Below are 15,077 nucleotides of genomic sequence, written 5' to 3'. Positions count from 1 at the left end.
TTATTGAAACCATTTAATGACTCAATCTGCCTTCCTTATCTGCACTGGCCTACACGTGACTCCAATGTACTTGTGACTCCAGACCAAAGCAATGAGGTTTACTCTTAAATTTCCTCAGGGATGGGCAATAAATGCTGGCCCAGCCAGCCATGCCCGGATCCCAAGAACGAGTAAAGAAAAAAAGACAGCAATAGAATTAACGTAATGTCTCTGGTACTGGTGCAAGGGCTCTTTGTGAAATGAGTTTAGGTAGACTTGACACATGGGCATTTCACCCAAAGGATCACATAAAAATCACCAAAATAGTTTAAATCAATATGGTTGTGACTTGATGCAATCCTCCTTGTGTGGAACTCAGGAAATGGGGGCTTGATGTATATTCTAATTAAAAATGAAATGTGTCACTGAGGTTCGTTGCCTTTAAGCTCCAAGAATTGAATCGACCGATTACTCTAGTTTTTAGCAATGAAAAAATCTTTAAATATAATCCAGGGAGATTCCAAATGTTGAAAATCTCTCAGTTGTTTGTGTGGAGGAGACATTCCAAATCTAGCAAACACGCCCCAGGACCTCAGTCTTGAGTTCGGGTAGAGGGTAACGTAAGAAAACTATTAATATAATTGTAAAATAAACCTTTGAGCTTGTATGATCCCAGCTGTACAAAAAACATGGCTTGATCATCATACGATAGGTTGAATTCATTGAAGTACAGATTTTTTTCCCCCCTGAAAAGATTGTTTTAACTGTTGCTATTGGGTAATCTATTAAGATTCAGCTTTTTTAAATTGATTCTACAATACTTAGATTTCCTGCAAGTTGTCAGCTATTAATGTTTACGGATAATAACTATTTAACCTATTTGCAATGTATACAGGTTATACATAAACTCATTGGAATAACTATTATTTAATGGTGTGCAAATCGAAGACTAAAACCGCTTCATTTTTTTCTCGTGTGAAATTATCATTATAAATAATTAGCGTCAATACTGGAATTAGTAATAAGTCGCTTCACATTGTTATTCATACAGTTCTGATGTCAGAGCTGCCAATGCCACGAGAGGTTGTTTGAATAATAAAACGATACATTAGAGTCACACAAAAATATGCTAAATTTAACTACTTACAATTTACTTGAAAATCTGAACGCAGATCATTGCCGTTAGTAACAAACTAATTCCCACAAAGATGATGAGGTAGCGTATGATTACTGGGATGGACAATTCGCCTATAACCGGAGTACATAAGAGTTAGATCACCTGGGTGTAGCAACCTGCCAAAATACCCATAAGAAATTCTTCTGATCCTTTTTTGATCAAACATAGAGGGTTGTCATAGATATTTCCAAAGTTTCAGATTCTTAGCTAAATGATGTGAGCATCTTTTACTGGCGATTACTCATGCTACAATAGATCAACGAGCATAACTCGGGAGTATCTCTAGTGGTCCGAACTTGATATTTATTTTGCGGGCCCGTCTTTAATCTTGGGTGAAGTTGATCGAGCAGCAACTTGTTAAGACAAGAAAAGTTTATTTGCTGCGCCAGAAGGAACGGATACAGCAGCGCTTTGAGTCACTTATTTCAATCATCAATTTATCTCCCCATGTTAATGTAAAATAACGCATCACATTTTTCCCACAACAGTTTTCTCACTAATTTGAACAAGGAACATTCTCACTACCCTCCAGTATTTGTAAACTTTCAGTCTCTCCAACAGAGAGAGTATGGTCTTTGTGGGCCTTCAGCGTCTGAATCGCTAAACTGTCAATCTGACCAGATGATTTACTGAGAAGAAACGAGTACAGGAAGAGAAAAAACTCGGACTTTTGGGGGGTTTGATTTATGAAATAATACCACAGGATACATTAATCTGGCTATTTTGTACTAGCCAAAATCCTGTGCTTCACGCCATGTGAAATGTTTATAAACGTTTGAATTTTAATTTGACTTGAACACAGACTTGAACACAGCATCTGTCAAAATGTTGGTTGAGTTTGTAGGTACAAATAGAAGGCAAGACTGAATGTGACTAAGTGGAGAATCAATTGTCTTCTGGGTCGCACAGGTAAAAGTTTAAATCTTCGGTATGGTTACCCTCGAATTTCCAGCTGGTTCAAATCGACTGACTTACACAGCACTATGTGGAATATGTTTCTCAATATGTTACTCCAGGACCATCTTTGTTTTTACGGTTTGTCTATCGATCCAACTTTCCATCCGCCCAATATGTTTTTATTGTCCAGACTGCTGACCATCTCCCTGTTAACTTCAGTTACCTACTTGCTGTCCTTTGGGAGCATGTTTCTGCCCTCTCCTCCCAATGCACGCCTTTCAATATCACCGGTTAGCAAATACAAAAATAATTCACCTGAGGAAGGAGCAGTGCTCCGAAAGCTAGTGTTTGAAACAAACCTGTTGGACTTTAACCTGGTGTTGTAAGACGTCTTACTGTGCTCACCCCAGTCCAACGCCGGCATCTCCACATCGCAAAAATAATGTTCACTTTCACCTTTCTTTGTGTGGCACATGTAATAGACTCCTCTGAGCACTACGTTCTAATCCACGGGACACTTTATATTAGAAAATGTTTAAATCATGCTGGGAATTTGTCCTGACAATTGACGAAGTTGTGAGCGGCCTGTTTATTTCAATGAGAACTGTACTCCAGAGTAATGTGGGACCATTCTCGCTCACATTTTAACGGGAACATTGCTGGAAGGAGGTCAACCGCTTCTACTTCTACATTTTTGTCCTCTTGTTAACCATAAATATACAATAACACATTTAATACCTATATTATCAGTTATGCCATTTGCATTTTATTGATAAAAACGTTTTTCATAACTATATGTAAAATAAATTGCTTTTAATTGTCGCTTGTCCCATTTTCTGAGATGGTGAAGGGCTGCAGCCTAATTTAATTGCACATTTTGAAACTGTAATTGGTCACATTTTAATTAATTTAAAATTAAATTGTACTCTTCAATTGACTAACCGATAGTAATTTGGTGGGTTGTGGTGACCGGGTTAAACGTTGGTTATTATCTGGGAGGACTTCTTTTATCATAACGTATGACTGGAACTGATTGTGCTAGAGGGCAGCACGGTAGCACAAGTGATTAGCACTGTGGCTTCACAGCGCCAGGGTCCCAGGTTCGATTCCCCGCTGGGTCACTGTCTGTGCGGAGTTTGCACGTTCTCCCCGTGTCCGCGTGGGTTTCCTCCGGGTGCTCCGGTTTCCTCCCACAGTCCAAAGACGTGCAGGTTAGGTGGATTGGCCATGCTAAATTACCCGTAGTGTCCATAAAGGGTTGGGAGGGGTTATTGGGTTGCGGGGATAAGGTGGAAGTGAGGGATTAATGTGGGTCGGTGCAGACTCGATGGGCCGAATGGCCTCCTTCTGCACTGTATGTTCTATGTAATCTATGTAATCTAAATCCTATAATAGTCTGAGTATGTAAAGCGTGGCAATGCAGTAATGTCGGATGCAATTCGATTTCATGGTAAATGGTGCAGCTGGATAGGAATTAGTTATTCTTTTCTGGCTGAGTGAATAAACCAGGCCATAATGTTTAGCCGTGTTGTTATGATTAGAGTAGAGCAACAGAAAATGTCCATCAAACAGTGTTCACTTCCTAAGTGATTGCTCAAAATGTTCTGCTTCTAGCCTATAATTAACCTGGAGATGGCGGCTTTGGACTGGGGTGAGCACAGTAAGAAGTCTTACAATACCAGATTAAAGTCCAACGGGTTTATTTGGAATCATAAGCTTTCGGAGCTCCAAAAGTCAGTGATTCCAAATAAACCTGTTGGACATTAATATAATTAATCTGCACTAAAGTAGTAATATAGAGTGATGGAACAATACCAATTATACCTGTGCCCACAGCCTGTTCAACACTTCCTTATCAGTTTTGAACCCTTCTGGTAGCAGTTTTGTCCTCTGTCACCATGACCTGGATAGCATCCACCTCCTTGGTAAATGCAAAGTATTTTTTTAATAACTTAGCCATGTGTAAATTATTCTTTTGATCCCTAATCGGCCCTCCTGCTTTTACCGCCCTTTGACTATTTCTATGCCGATGGAAGATTTAGGGATTCCCCTTTATGTTGGCTGCCAAGCTTTCCTCATAATCCCTCTTCGCTTCTCTAATGTGCCTTTTCACCTCCTCTCTAAGCCTTCTGTATTCCTCTTGGTTCACAACTGCGATTTCAACCTGACACCTGTCATAAGCACACTTATTCTTCCTTATCGTAATTGCTATCTCTTTCATTTCTGTGAATAACGTACCTCTGCTTTCTCTGAACATTATCCTCACTGACTCACTGTGTGTGATGTGCTGAACCTCACAAATGACGGCGGTTCCCTGGTCCCGGTGAGTGTCTGTGATCTGCAGCCGGGAGCTCAGGTTGTAGGTGTTGTCCCTGTTTACTGTCAGCGAATCTGGTTCAGTTTGATAGGAGACATCTCCCTCTACAATCCAGGAAATGTTCAGGTCACTGGGGAAAAATCCCGCAGCCAAACAAGTCAGAGCCCAAATCCCAATAACTTCACTGTCGGGATCCGCAGAGAGAGAGACTTCAGGTTTAGCTAAATAAACAATAAAAACCACCTTCTATCAATATTCGTTGTAGCAAATAAATAGCGAACTGTAGCAAAAATTTAAACTTGTACAAGTTTGTACTAAATGGGAAACTGCAGAATCAATTTGATTAGTTTCTTAAAAAACAATATTCAAATTTAAAAAACAGAAGGAAAATGGAACGCGCATGAAATAAGATCCAGAATAATATAAATAATACCCAGCGACTTTACAATAAGTGTCATTGGGGCACAAATTGGGTCTGTGTTTGTTGGAGCTGGTAAACAAGTAAATATAATTATTTTCCAAAGACCAGTTTCACTCTTTGCAATTCGCTTGTTTTATATAATTATATTCCGCTGTTAGAGTTGCTGTCAGTATTGCACAGCTTAGACTTGTGACTGTTCTTCAAACGAGGTTTTGAGAATGATGATCAGGGGCTGTTTAGCACTGGGCTAAATCGCTGGCTTTTAAAGCAGACCAAGGCAGGCCAGCAGCACCGTTCGATTCCCGTAACAGCCTCCCTGAACAGGCGCCGGAATGTGGCGACTAGGGGCTTTTCACAGTAACTTCATTTGAAGCCTACTTGTGACAATAAGCGATTTTCATGTGAAAGTCCCTGTTGTTTAATTGTTATTGGGACATTAACGCTAAACCTGGGCACACTCACTCCGGGCCCAGTGCACAGAGGATGTCACTTCAGGTCAGATTGGTGTCTGGAGTTATTTGTGTTTCTTTCCCACACATTGAGCTATTTCAATGTCCCTTCATCTCATCAGAGAATCATAGAATGGTCACAGCGCAGGAGGAGGCCATTTGGCCCATCCTGCCCCTGCTGTCTGAAAGAACAATTCAGCCAATCCCACTCCAGCCCTTTTACAGTGGCCCTGAAAAGGTTTATTTGCAAAAATTGTCCAATTAATTCTCTTTGGAAAATCACCATTGAATCTTTCTCCAGCACGCTCTCTCGCAGTACACTCCGGATCCTAACCACATGGGAAGTAAAACAACAAGACCCGCTGTGACCTCTTTTGATATTCATCTTAAAATCCTGGAGTTCTGGACCCTTCCTCCAGAGGGAATACATTTCTCCCTATTCCCCTCTGTCCAGACCCAGAGTCAATAGGAAAATAGGGCGGATGTTGGAAATCTGAAATTAAAACAGAAAAGGCAGGAAAAACTCAGCAAGTCTGGCAGCATCTGTGGAGAGAGTCACGGAGTTAACATGTCAGATAGATGACCTTGTTAATGAACTGTGAAACGATTAAATCTCTACCTTCTTCCAGTTCTGACCAAAAGTCGACTTTAACTCTGCTTTTCCCTCCACAGAGACTGCCAGACCTGCAGAATACTTTGTGTTATTTTCCAGTTACCTTGAACGTTCAGCCTTGTTTCTTCTCCCATAAGGGTTTTCCAGGGCCGAATCTCGTCTCTCAGAGCCAGGCAGTGGTAAGTGTCCGAATCGTTCACAATCACCTCCCGAATGACTAGTGAATCTTCAGTCACAGATTGGGGCAGGCGAGAGCTTTTACGGAGGTAATTCTTGGATCCATTGCCTCTGCTGTTAGGATTGTCTCTTGTCCTCCACCAATAATATTTCACCAAACCCACCCGCTCCTCTCCGGGTGTCAGGGTGCAGTTAATTCGAGCTGTCTGTCCTGTCAGGAGGGACAGAACTGGAGGAGACTGAATCACTTTCAGACCCACAACCGGCCCTGGAATAAAAACAACATAACAAATAGGAACGGAAAACCCAAATAATCTGAGCACAACTGGAATTAGTGATAACTGGAGTTCAAGTAAATTCTTACCTATGACAAAGAGGCAGAGTTTGAGAACAATTGCACCCATATTACTGAACACCCAGTCACCGGTAGTTTAGAGCTGTTGGTTATTCTGTGCAAAGTAAAGACCACGGAGAACATTGTGGTGGTAGCAGTCTGCGCGTCACGTGACTTGTCATTCGGGGGTCGATTGTGGACAATTCCAACAATTACCACAGCCTGACTCTTAGACAGGAGTCTGCACCCTGCAAAATGTTTACAGAACAGCATCCAACATCCAAGATAATTTAACTAATCGTTCAATGTATGGGGCAAGGAATCAATATTAGCTCCACACAGATGCTGACATGCTCTGTGCACTGGGAGCATCTAACTTCCTTTTCACAATAACTATCACAGCAGGAAGTCTCATGTACTTTCTGAACAACTTGAGTTTGAAGAAAAATAGCCAAAAACAACACTGGACAATGCTGATACCGACGCTGGATATTGTGTGGGGAAAAGGCGGGACTTTGATAAAGGGGTGAGTGTAGGTATCCAAGTTGCTAATGAAATGAAAAAATGAAATGAAATGGAAAATTGTAATGATACAATGTTGGAAAAATAGAAAAGAAAACTTGCATTTGAACAGCACCTTTCACAATCTCCAAAGCACTTTTAAAAATGTAGTCAATGTTGTAATGTAAGAAAATTAGCAGTCAATTTATGCACAAGCAGCTCCCACAAACAGCAACAGATAGTCTGTCTTTGTGATATTTATTGAAGGATAAATATTGCCTCGGACACCAGGGCAAATTCACCTGCTTTTCTTCAAAGTAATGGCTTGGAATGTACCTTAGAAAACAGACAGGGCTCAGTTTAAAATTGCACAAACGAGAAGACACCACCGATAGTGCTGCACTGGAGTATCACTTTAGAATTTGTGTTCAAGTCTCTGGAGTGGAAATTAACCATAGCCTTGTGAGCTGCAGCTGGGATGGGGAAATAAACTGAGGAGGACACAAAGTGGCTAAAAAAGGAACATAGGCAAGTTATGTGGGCAAGAACATGACAGGTGGAATATAATATGGGGATGTGTGGAGCAATTCACTTTTGTAGGAAAATTAGAAAACAGCATTTTTTAAGTGACGTGAGACTGGAAAATGTTAATTTTTAGAGAGACCCAGAACAAAAGAGGGGGATACCAAGGAGGGGTTGGGCTGAAGGGGCAGGGAGAGTGGTGGGGGTTGAGCATCAAGAATGATTGTATGTACATAAGAACTGCACAAACTGTAAATATTGGATGCAAAACTTTATTAGGTATAATTGAAAATGGCAACAAAAATATTCAAAACACATTTTTTTTAGAGAGACTTCAGTTGTCCCTGTTCACAAATCCCAGAAAGTTAACACGCAGGTACAGAAAGCAATTAGGTCAGAACATGGTATGTTAGTAGTCTTCATGATAGAGGAGTCAGTGCATTCAAGTAAATAAAGCCTCTACAAGTATAGAGGGCCTTGTACTTTTCAAGTAGAGGTTTCCTTACCTAAGGAAGGATATACCTGCCTTAGAGGGAAGCAACGTAAGGAAAAAGACTGAGTTTAGAAAAATGAGAGTGGTCATGGTCTTATTGAAATGAAATAAAATTCTTAGCAGGTTTGACAGGGTAGGAACTGGAAAGTTGTTTCCACCAGCTGGGGAATCTAGAATTCAAGATCACAGCATCAGAGTAAGAGCTCAACCAGTCAGGACTGAGATGAGGAGACATTCCTTTATTCAAGCAGTTCTGGATTTTAGGATTAGGAATTATCTGCCCTCCCATTGGGGCTGTGGATATCTAGGGCAGACATTGATGGTTTTCTGTGTACTAAGGGAATTAAAGGATAAGGGGGATAGTGCAGAAAGGTAGAGTTGAAATTAAATCACAAACTTAATGAATGTTGGAATGCACAACTTCTGTTCCTATTTCTTATGTGCTTGGGACATTCAACTCTGTCTCCAGTATCCTGCAGCTCTACTCTGAATTCTCAAAGCTGTAACAGGCAGGGTCAAATTAAAATCACAGATGATAAAGACCGAGGGAAGCTGTAAGCTTCAAACGCACAAGATAGCGCCGGTGTGTGGCGACTCTCTGCGATCTCTCCCTCACAGATCCTCTTTTTACTTATCTTACACTCATTCTAAACTTTTAAAATGTAATTCTAAGACTAACATTCCTTATTATGTATTTTCTTTAATTTCCTTTTCTTTTCATGTACTTAATGATCTGTTGAGCTGCTCGCAGAAAAATACTTTTCACTGTACCTCGGTACACGTGACAATAAACAAAATCTAAATCCAATCCAGAAAGCTGGATATGAAAAGCACAGAACTGCTGTAAATAGCCTACGTCCCAAATGAAAATAGAACATAGAACATAGAACAATACAGCGCAGTACAGGCCCTTTGGCCCACGATGTTGCACCAAAACAAAAGCCATCTAACCTACACTATACCATTATCATCCATATGTTTATCCAATAAACTTTTAAATGCCCTTAATGTTGGCGAGTTCACTACTGTAGCAGGTAGGGCATTCCACGGCCTCACTACTCTCTACTCTTTGCGTAAAGAGTAAAATGTAAACTGACAAAAGACAATTCAGTCGAATTGAAAAATCTAAGTTGCTAACGGTAAAAATGGTGAGTTATTTGCTGATCACAGAGGGTCCAGTAGATGAACAATCATTTGCTTAAGTCGGTGGGAAAACTACTTTGATTTAAAAAAAAACTAATGCTTATGATCTAGTCCTCGCTGGCAATGGAGCCATTTATTCCTCATCCTTCATTGCCTTGAAAATAGCACTGTGATATAATTGACAGGGCCACTTCAGAGGACAGTTATAATGTTGGTGTGGGACTGAAGTCATATATAATTCAGAGTGGGTAAGGACATCAGGTTTCATTCAGTGAAGGACATTAGTGCAGTTCTGGGCACCCCACCTTAGAAAGAACACATTGTCCAACAGTCAAAAGGCAGCATGCTCCTCTCTACACGAGAGAAATTGGAACAACTGAATGCCCAAAATATTTGTATCAAACATAATATGAATGTTAGCATGCAATCAGTTTGGTCAGAACAGTGCTTTCCAACTTGGCATTTATATCATTCTTTCGAGATTTAATACGAGAGGTCAGGACAAAATAATCTTTAAAGTAAATGCATGTGACTCTTCCACAAAAAACATTTTGTGACCTGGTTTATTTCAATAACGGATCCATTTCACCCTTGCAGCATCTTTCGTTATGGTACCGGCCCCAGTGTATGTTAGGAAACTGGATGAGAAACTCCAACAATTTTGCAATTTATAAACGGTGATACTTTGTGTTACCTTTAACCATAAAGTGTTACCTTTGTTTTCTCTCCACAGATGCTGCCAGACCTGCTATGTTTTTCCAGAATTTTCTGGTTTAATTTCAGATTTCCAGCATCTGCAGCACTTTGCTTTAATTATGGCGATGGTCGTGCCTGGGGCATTATCTGTTTGGTATGGATGGGCCAGCTAGGACACAGCAAGCAACTTTGCATCTCTTTAGCTAGTCAGGTTGATAATTAAGTATTGAGCATTGCAGAGTCTGAGATCAGGAAGTATCTGTTAGAATATTGAATTTGTTGTCAAAATCCTGTTTTTGCGATGTTAAAAACATTATATTAATGTAAGTTGTTGTTGTAAACTGTAAACACAGAATGAGATACAAGTGGATGGAAAGTCAAAGTTCAAATTCCATTCCAGAAGAACAGGAAGAGATACTTAATAATTTTCTTGAAATTTCTTTAAATTGTGTGACATACGTTTTGAATTTTTACCCTTAGTACAGATGAAATCATCAATATTGCACCTGTTTCCCAGGCAGAAAATAGATGTTAAATGGTATAATTTAAGGTGCCAATCTCCCATGCCAATAGGTTGAGAAACATGTCCAGTGTCTTCTTTGATTGGTGGATCAAGTTAACACTTGGTGAGATGATATTCATTCTATTTTTTTAAAGTTTTACTCTACAAATCAATCTTAAAAACATTACTGAATATGGTGAGAGACAATTACTATATACTTGCATATGTGTGTAACGTGCGACCAAACATCTCTTGTCTAGATTAGTTCAGAGTTCAAAAGTCACCTTCTATACTGAGGAGTTTGACACAGGATAGGTGGCTACTTTGCAAAAGGCTTGTGTTTTATTTGCACATGTAACAAATTCCCAATGACTTTCTGTTTGGTCGTAACACTCCCACAGTGAAGGTCATAGAAACAACATCTCTTTCTCCTTTAACAATTCTTGAAGTGAACATTGACTTCACTCAATTTATACTTCCTACATATTTTTGTAAGAGGGTACACTGGTGATGTGGACCGGACCTATCCATGTGTGACGGAAGTGAAAGCAGATTAACATTTGGGGTAGGGACACGTCATCAAACTGGATGGAGGAGGGATAGGGAGGGTTGGAATGCATCACGAGTGTTGATCTTTTTGCTTCTCTTGTGCAATCATTTACAATAAAGTAATGAATGGCAACTACCTTTCACAAGCAAAGGGAGATTCAAACTGAATAATCACACTGAAATAAGTAGCCCACATCTGGAATTATAAGGTAGAACATTTAATCTACTTTCAAATTGATATACAGAAAATGAAATAAAATGGGAAAATAAAGCTTAGATTAAGAGATAGATGTAAAAGATTTAGAAAAAAAAGTTAAAGTATTTAAATGTCTTTTACATCTCCAAAAATAATTAAAAGATAAAAAATTGAATCTCCAAACTTGCAACAGTAAATTTTCAGTGCCAGGGAGGTTTTTGAATGTAACTAAAACTAAAACATGCCATTAGAAGGGTTCTTAGACTAGACTGGACAAGCTCTATTCTTTTGTGCCTAGCTTAGTCCATATGTACAATACAAGTACCAAATACCAAGGGTGGCACGATAGCACAGATAGCACTGCTGCCTCAGTGCCAGGGACCCAGTTTTGATTCTGACCTTCAGTGACTATCTGTGTGGAGTTTACACTTTCTCCCTGTGTCTGCAAGGGTTTCCTCTGGAGGCTGCGGTTTTCCCCACAGTCCAAAGATGTGCCGGTTAGGTGCATTGGCCATTTTATATGATCGCTTAATGTCCAAAAGGTCAGGTACGGTTATGGAATTCCAGGAATAGGATGGGGGAGTGAGTTTAGCTCAGGTGCTCTTTCAGAGGGTTGGTGTTGACCCGATGGGTAGAATGGCCTCCTTCTGCGCTGTAGGGATCCTATGATTCTATACAGGAACTTCGCCTCATTCAATACATTTGGGTGTGAATCCGGGCACTGTTTAACAGATTTCACAGGACAGCTTATTGTGGACAGCAACTTCCAGACTTTCATCATTAACTGTTTGGGGAGATTGAGTTTTGATAAAAATCTTTTGAATTTTTCTGAATTCAAAGGCACCTGTGTAATTTGGGTTTCAGATTCTTGGTCTGTCTGAGTTCTCGTTGTATTGAAACCAAAAGGGTGAAATAATCTCAAAAATGTTTGGTGAACCATCAGAAAATTAAATAGTCAATTTAAAGGCATTTATTTTGTTTAGCTAAGCAAAGAATAGCAGCCACATCAGCTGCCAGCCTTTACATGACTAAAGCATGTTCCTTGTCCCAAGGGTAGTTTGATTTCAGTACATACCAATAACATAACCTCCACTCTTTTCTCAACCAATTACCCAGTTACTTTTTCAACAAAATAATTGGATATCAATTACCTTAACTTTCTTCCACACATCCACAGCTATAGAGGAGGAAACCTTGATGCAGAGTTTTACTTTGTGTTAGTTTCTTCAGTAACTTTGCAGCAATGTCTTCTGCCAGTGGGCAATGGGGGGCATGGGGGTGGGGTGTGAGGGGCATTACAATGCATTATTACATTTGTTAGAACATCACTTTGATTAGGCTATATCTTGCTCCTACAATGAATGCACTCTTATCTATTGCGCGATTGTGTAAATCTATTCACTGCATGTTTCTCTGGAGGAACTGTGCACTTTGGTTAAAGACGGTGCTCATCGCCAACATGCAAAGTCCATGCCAAAAAATCGTTGAAAGGACAGGAAGTGAAAAATAAATAAAGGCGACTACTTTGTGGACTGCAGTGGTTTTTCTTTCTTATACTGCGTTTAAAAGCTCAATTTGAACAAAATCTGATCAGATTTGTGGTTAACATCTAGGCCAAAGCACTTAAAAGCCTGTAGCTATTGAGCGTAGCAGATCTAAGAGGCTACCTGATAAAAGTGTAGCAGCGATTTGAAACTTGTGATATTTCAGTGTAGGCTGGTGATTAAGCCCTTTGACCAAACTGAAAGCCTACAGGTATGCAAGGTCCACACTGTGGTTTTCAAGTTGCCATCTATCTGGTACGTGCAACAAACTGATCAAAGGAATGACACAACACTTAAAAAACTATGTTCACATAAACAGCATTATTCTGGTGTCCTAATGAGTTCTAGTCTTTTTTAATAGTAGAATTGTCATTAGCTGAAGCCTTAACAGGAAAGCTGGAGGGGGTGAACCACACAGTTTTCTCGACAACATCACTGTTTCAGTGACCACAGTGTTATCACAAATTAACGTCCAATTTAAGGTGGTAACCAAAAACGTTGATCACCAGTTGCTCAACATGATGAACCTTCTTTAGGATATGCTATTCTTAGGAGCATTAGAAACTACACAAAACCTTCACCGTGTGGTGACAATGTTCTTTAGTCTATATGTTTCTAAAAAGTGCAGAAACTTATTGAGCAATGTAAAAATGACAAAACATCAGCATAACTTTCTCCTAGATGGAAAGTAATAGATAAAATTATTGGAATCTATATTATTGCTCCCACAAGATGAACCATCCTTTCCACATCCACCCTATAAAGACCCCTCAGGATCTTAAATATTTCAATCAGGTCACCTCTTCCTCTTTTAAACTCCAGCAGATACAAGCCTATCCTGTCAAACCTTTCCTCATGAGACAACCCGCCCAATCCAGGTATTAGTTTCGTGAACCTTCTCTGAACTGCTTCCGATACAATTACATCCTTCCTTGAATAAGGAGGCCAATACTGTACACAATACTCTGGATGTGGTCTCACCGAATGCCCTGGATAACTGAAGCATGACCTCCCTACTTTTGTATTCAATCCCCCTTGCAATAACTGGTAATATTCTACTAACTTTCCTAATTACTTGCTGTAGCTGCACACTAACTTTTATGATTTATGCACTAGGACACCCTGATCCCTCTGCACCTCAGAGCTCTGCAATCTCTCCCCATTTAGATAATATGCTTTTTTTTCTTCTTGCCAAAATGGACACATTTCCTCACATTATACTCCATTTGCCAGATTTTTGCCCACTCACTTAACCTATCTATATCCCTTTAAAGCTGCCTTGTGTCCAATTCACATCTTATTTTCCTACCTATCTTTGTATCAATAGCAAATTTAGCAACCATGGGCTGGATTCTCGTCACCCCGTCACCGAAATCGCGCCAGGCACCGGGGCGGAGAATTCACTTTCACGCATGGAATTGGGACCGGCGCCGGTTCCCCGATTCTCCGCCCCTCAAAATATCCCCTACCTACAGCCATTGCTGGAGGCCCGCCCCGCCATTCTCCGCCCCCGACTGGCCGAAGACACGATGGCGTGGACCACACATGGTCCTGCCATTCGGGATACACACACATGTTATTCCTTCAAAGAATCTAATAAATTGGTGAAACATAATTTACCCTTTCATAAAACCATGTTGACTCTTCCCGATACCGTGAGTTTTTCTAGGTGCCCAACTATAACCTATTTAATGAACCATTCGAACATCTTTCCCATGACAGATGTCAAGCTAACTGGCCTATAGTTTCCTACTTTCTGCCTCTCCCCCCTTCTTGAATAGAGGGGTTATATTTGCTACTTTCCAGTCTGATGGAACCTTTCCAAAATCTAGGGAATTTTGGAAAATTAACACCAATGCATTTATTACCTCATGAACCAGCGCTTTTAAGACCTGCCTCTTGAAAAAACTTCAATAAGTTGGTGAAACATGATTTCCCTTTCACAAAACCATGTTGACTCTGCCTGATTACCCTGAATTTTTCCAAGTGCCCTGCTCTAATGTTTTTAATTATATCTTCTAACATTTTCCCTCTGGCAGATGTTAATTTAGCTGGCCTGTAGTTTCCTGCTTTCTGTCTCCTCCACTTTTTGAATAAACTTAGGCCTAATGACAGTGAAGGAGTGACAATATATTTCCAAAACAGGATGTTGTGTGACTTTGTGCGATGAGGAACATGCAGATGGTGATGTTCCAATGTATCTGTTGCCGATGTTTTTCTAAGTGGTAGTGGTTGCGGATTTGGAAATTGCTGTCGTCGGAGCTTTAGCAAGTTGCTGCAGCACATCTTGTAAATGGTGCACACTCCTGTCACTACACAGCGGTGGTGGAGAGAGTGAGTGTTTAAGGTAGTGATGGGGTGCTGACCAAGATTTTCTGTTTTTTTTAATGGCGTTTGGGCACCATTGGCAAAGCCAACATTTGTTTCCAAACCCTAATTGCCCTTGAATTGAGTGGGGTGGCCATAAGGGTCAACCATAGTGTATGATCTGGAGTCACATTTCGGCCAGAACAGGTAAGGACAGCAGATTTTCTTCCTTAAAAGACATGAGTGAACTGGAGGGGTTT

Source organism: Scyliorhinus torazame, chromosome 8, assembly GCF_047496885.1.
Source record: "Scyliorhinus torazame isolate Kashiwa2021f chromosome 8, sScyTor2.1, whole genome shotgun sequence".
Taxonomy (NCBI): domain Eukaryota; kingdom Metazoa; phylum Chordata; class Chondrichthyes; order Carcharhiniformes; family Scyliorhinidae; genus Scyliorhinus; species Scyliorhinus torazame.
The sequence above is the reverse complement of the archived record's forward strand: the minus strand, read 5'-3'. Positions refer to the sequence as shown.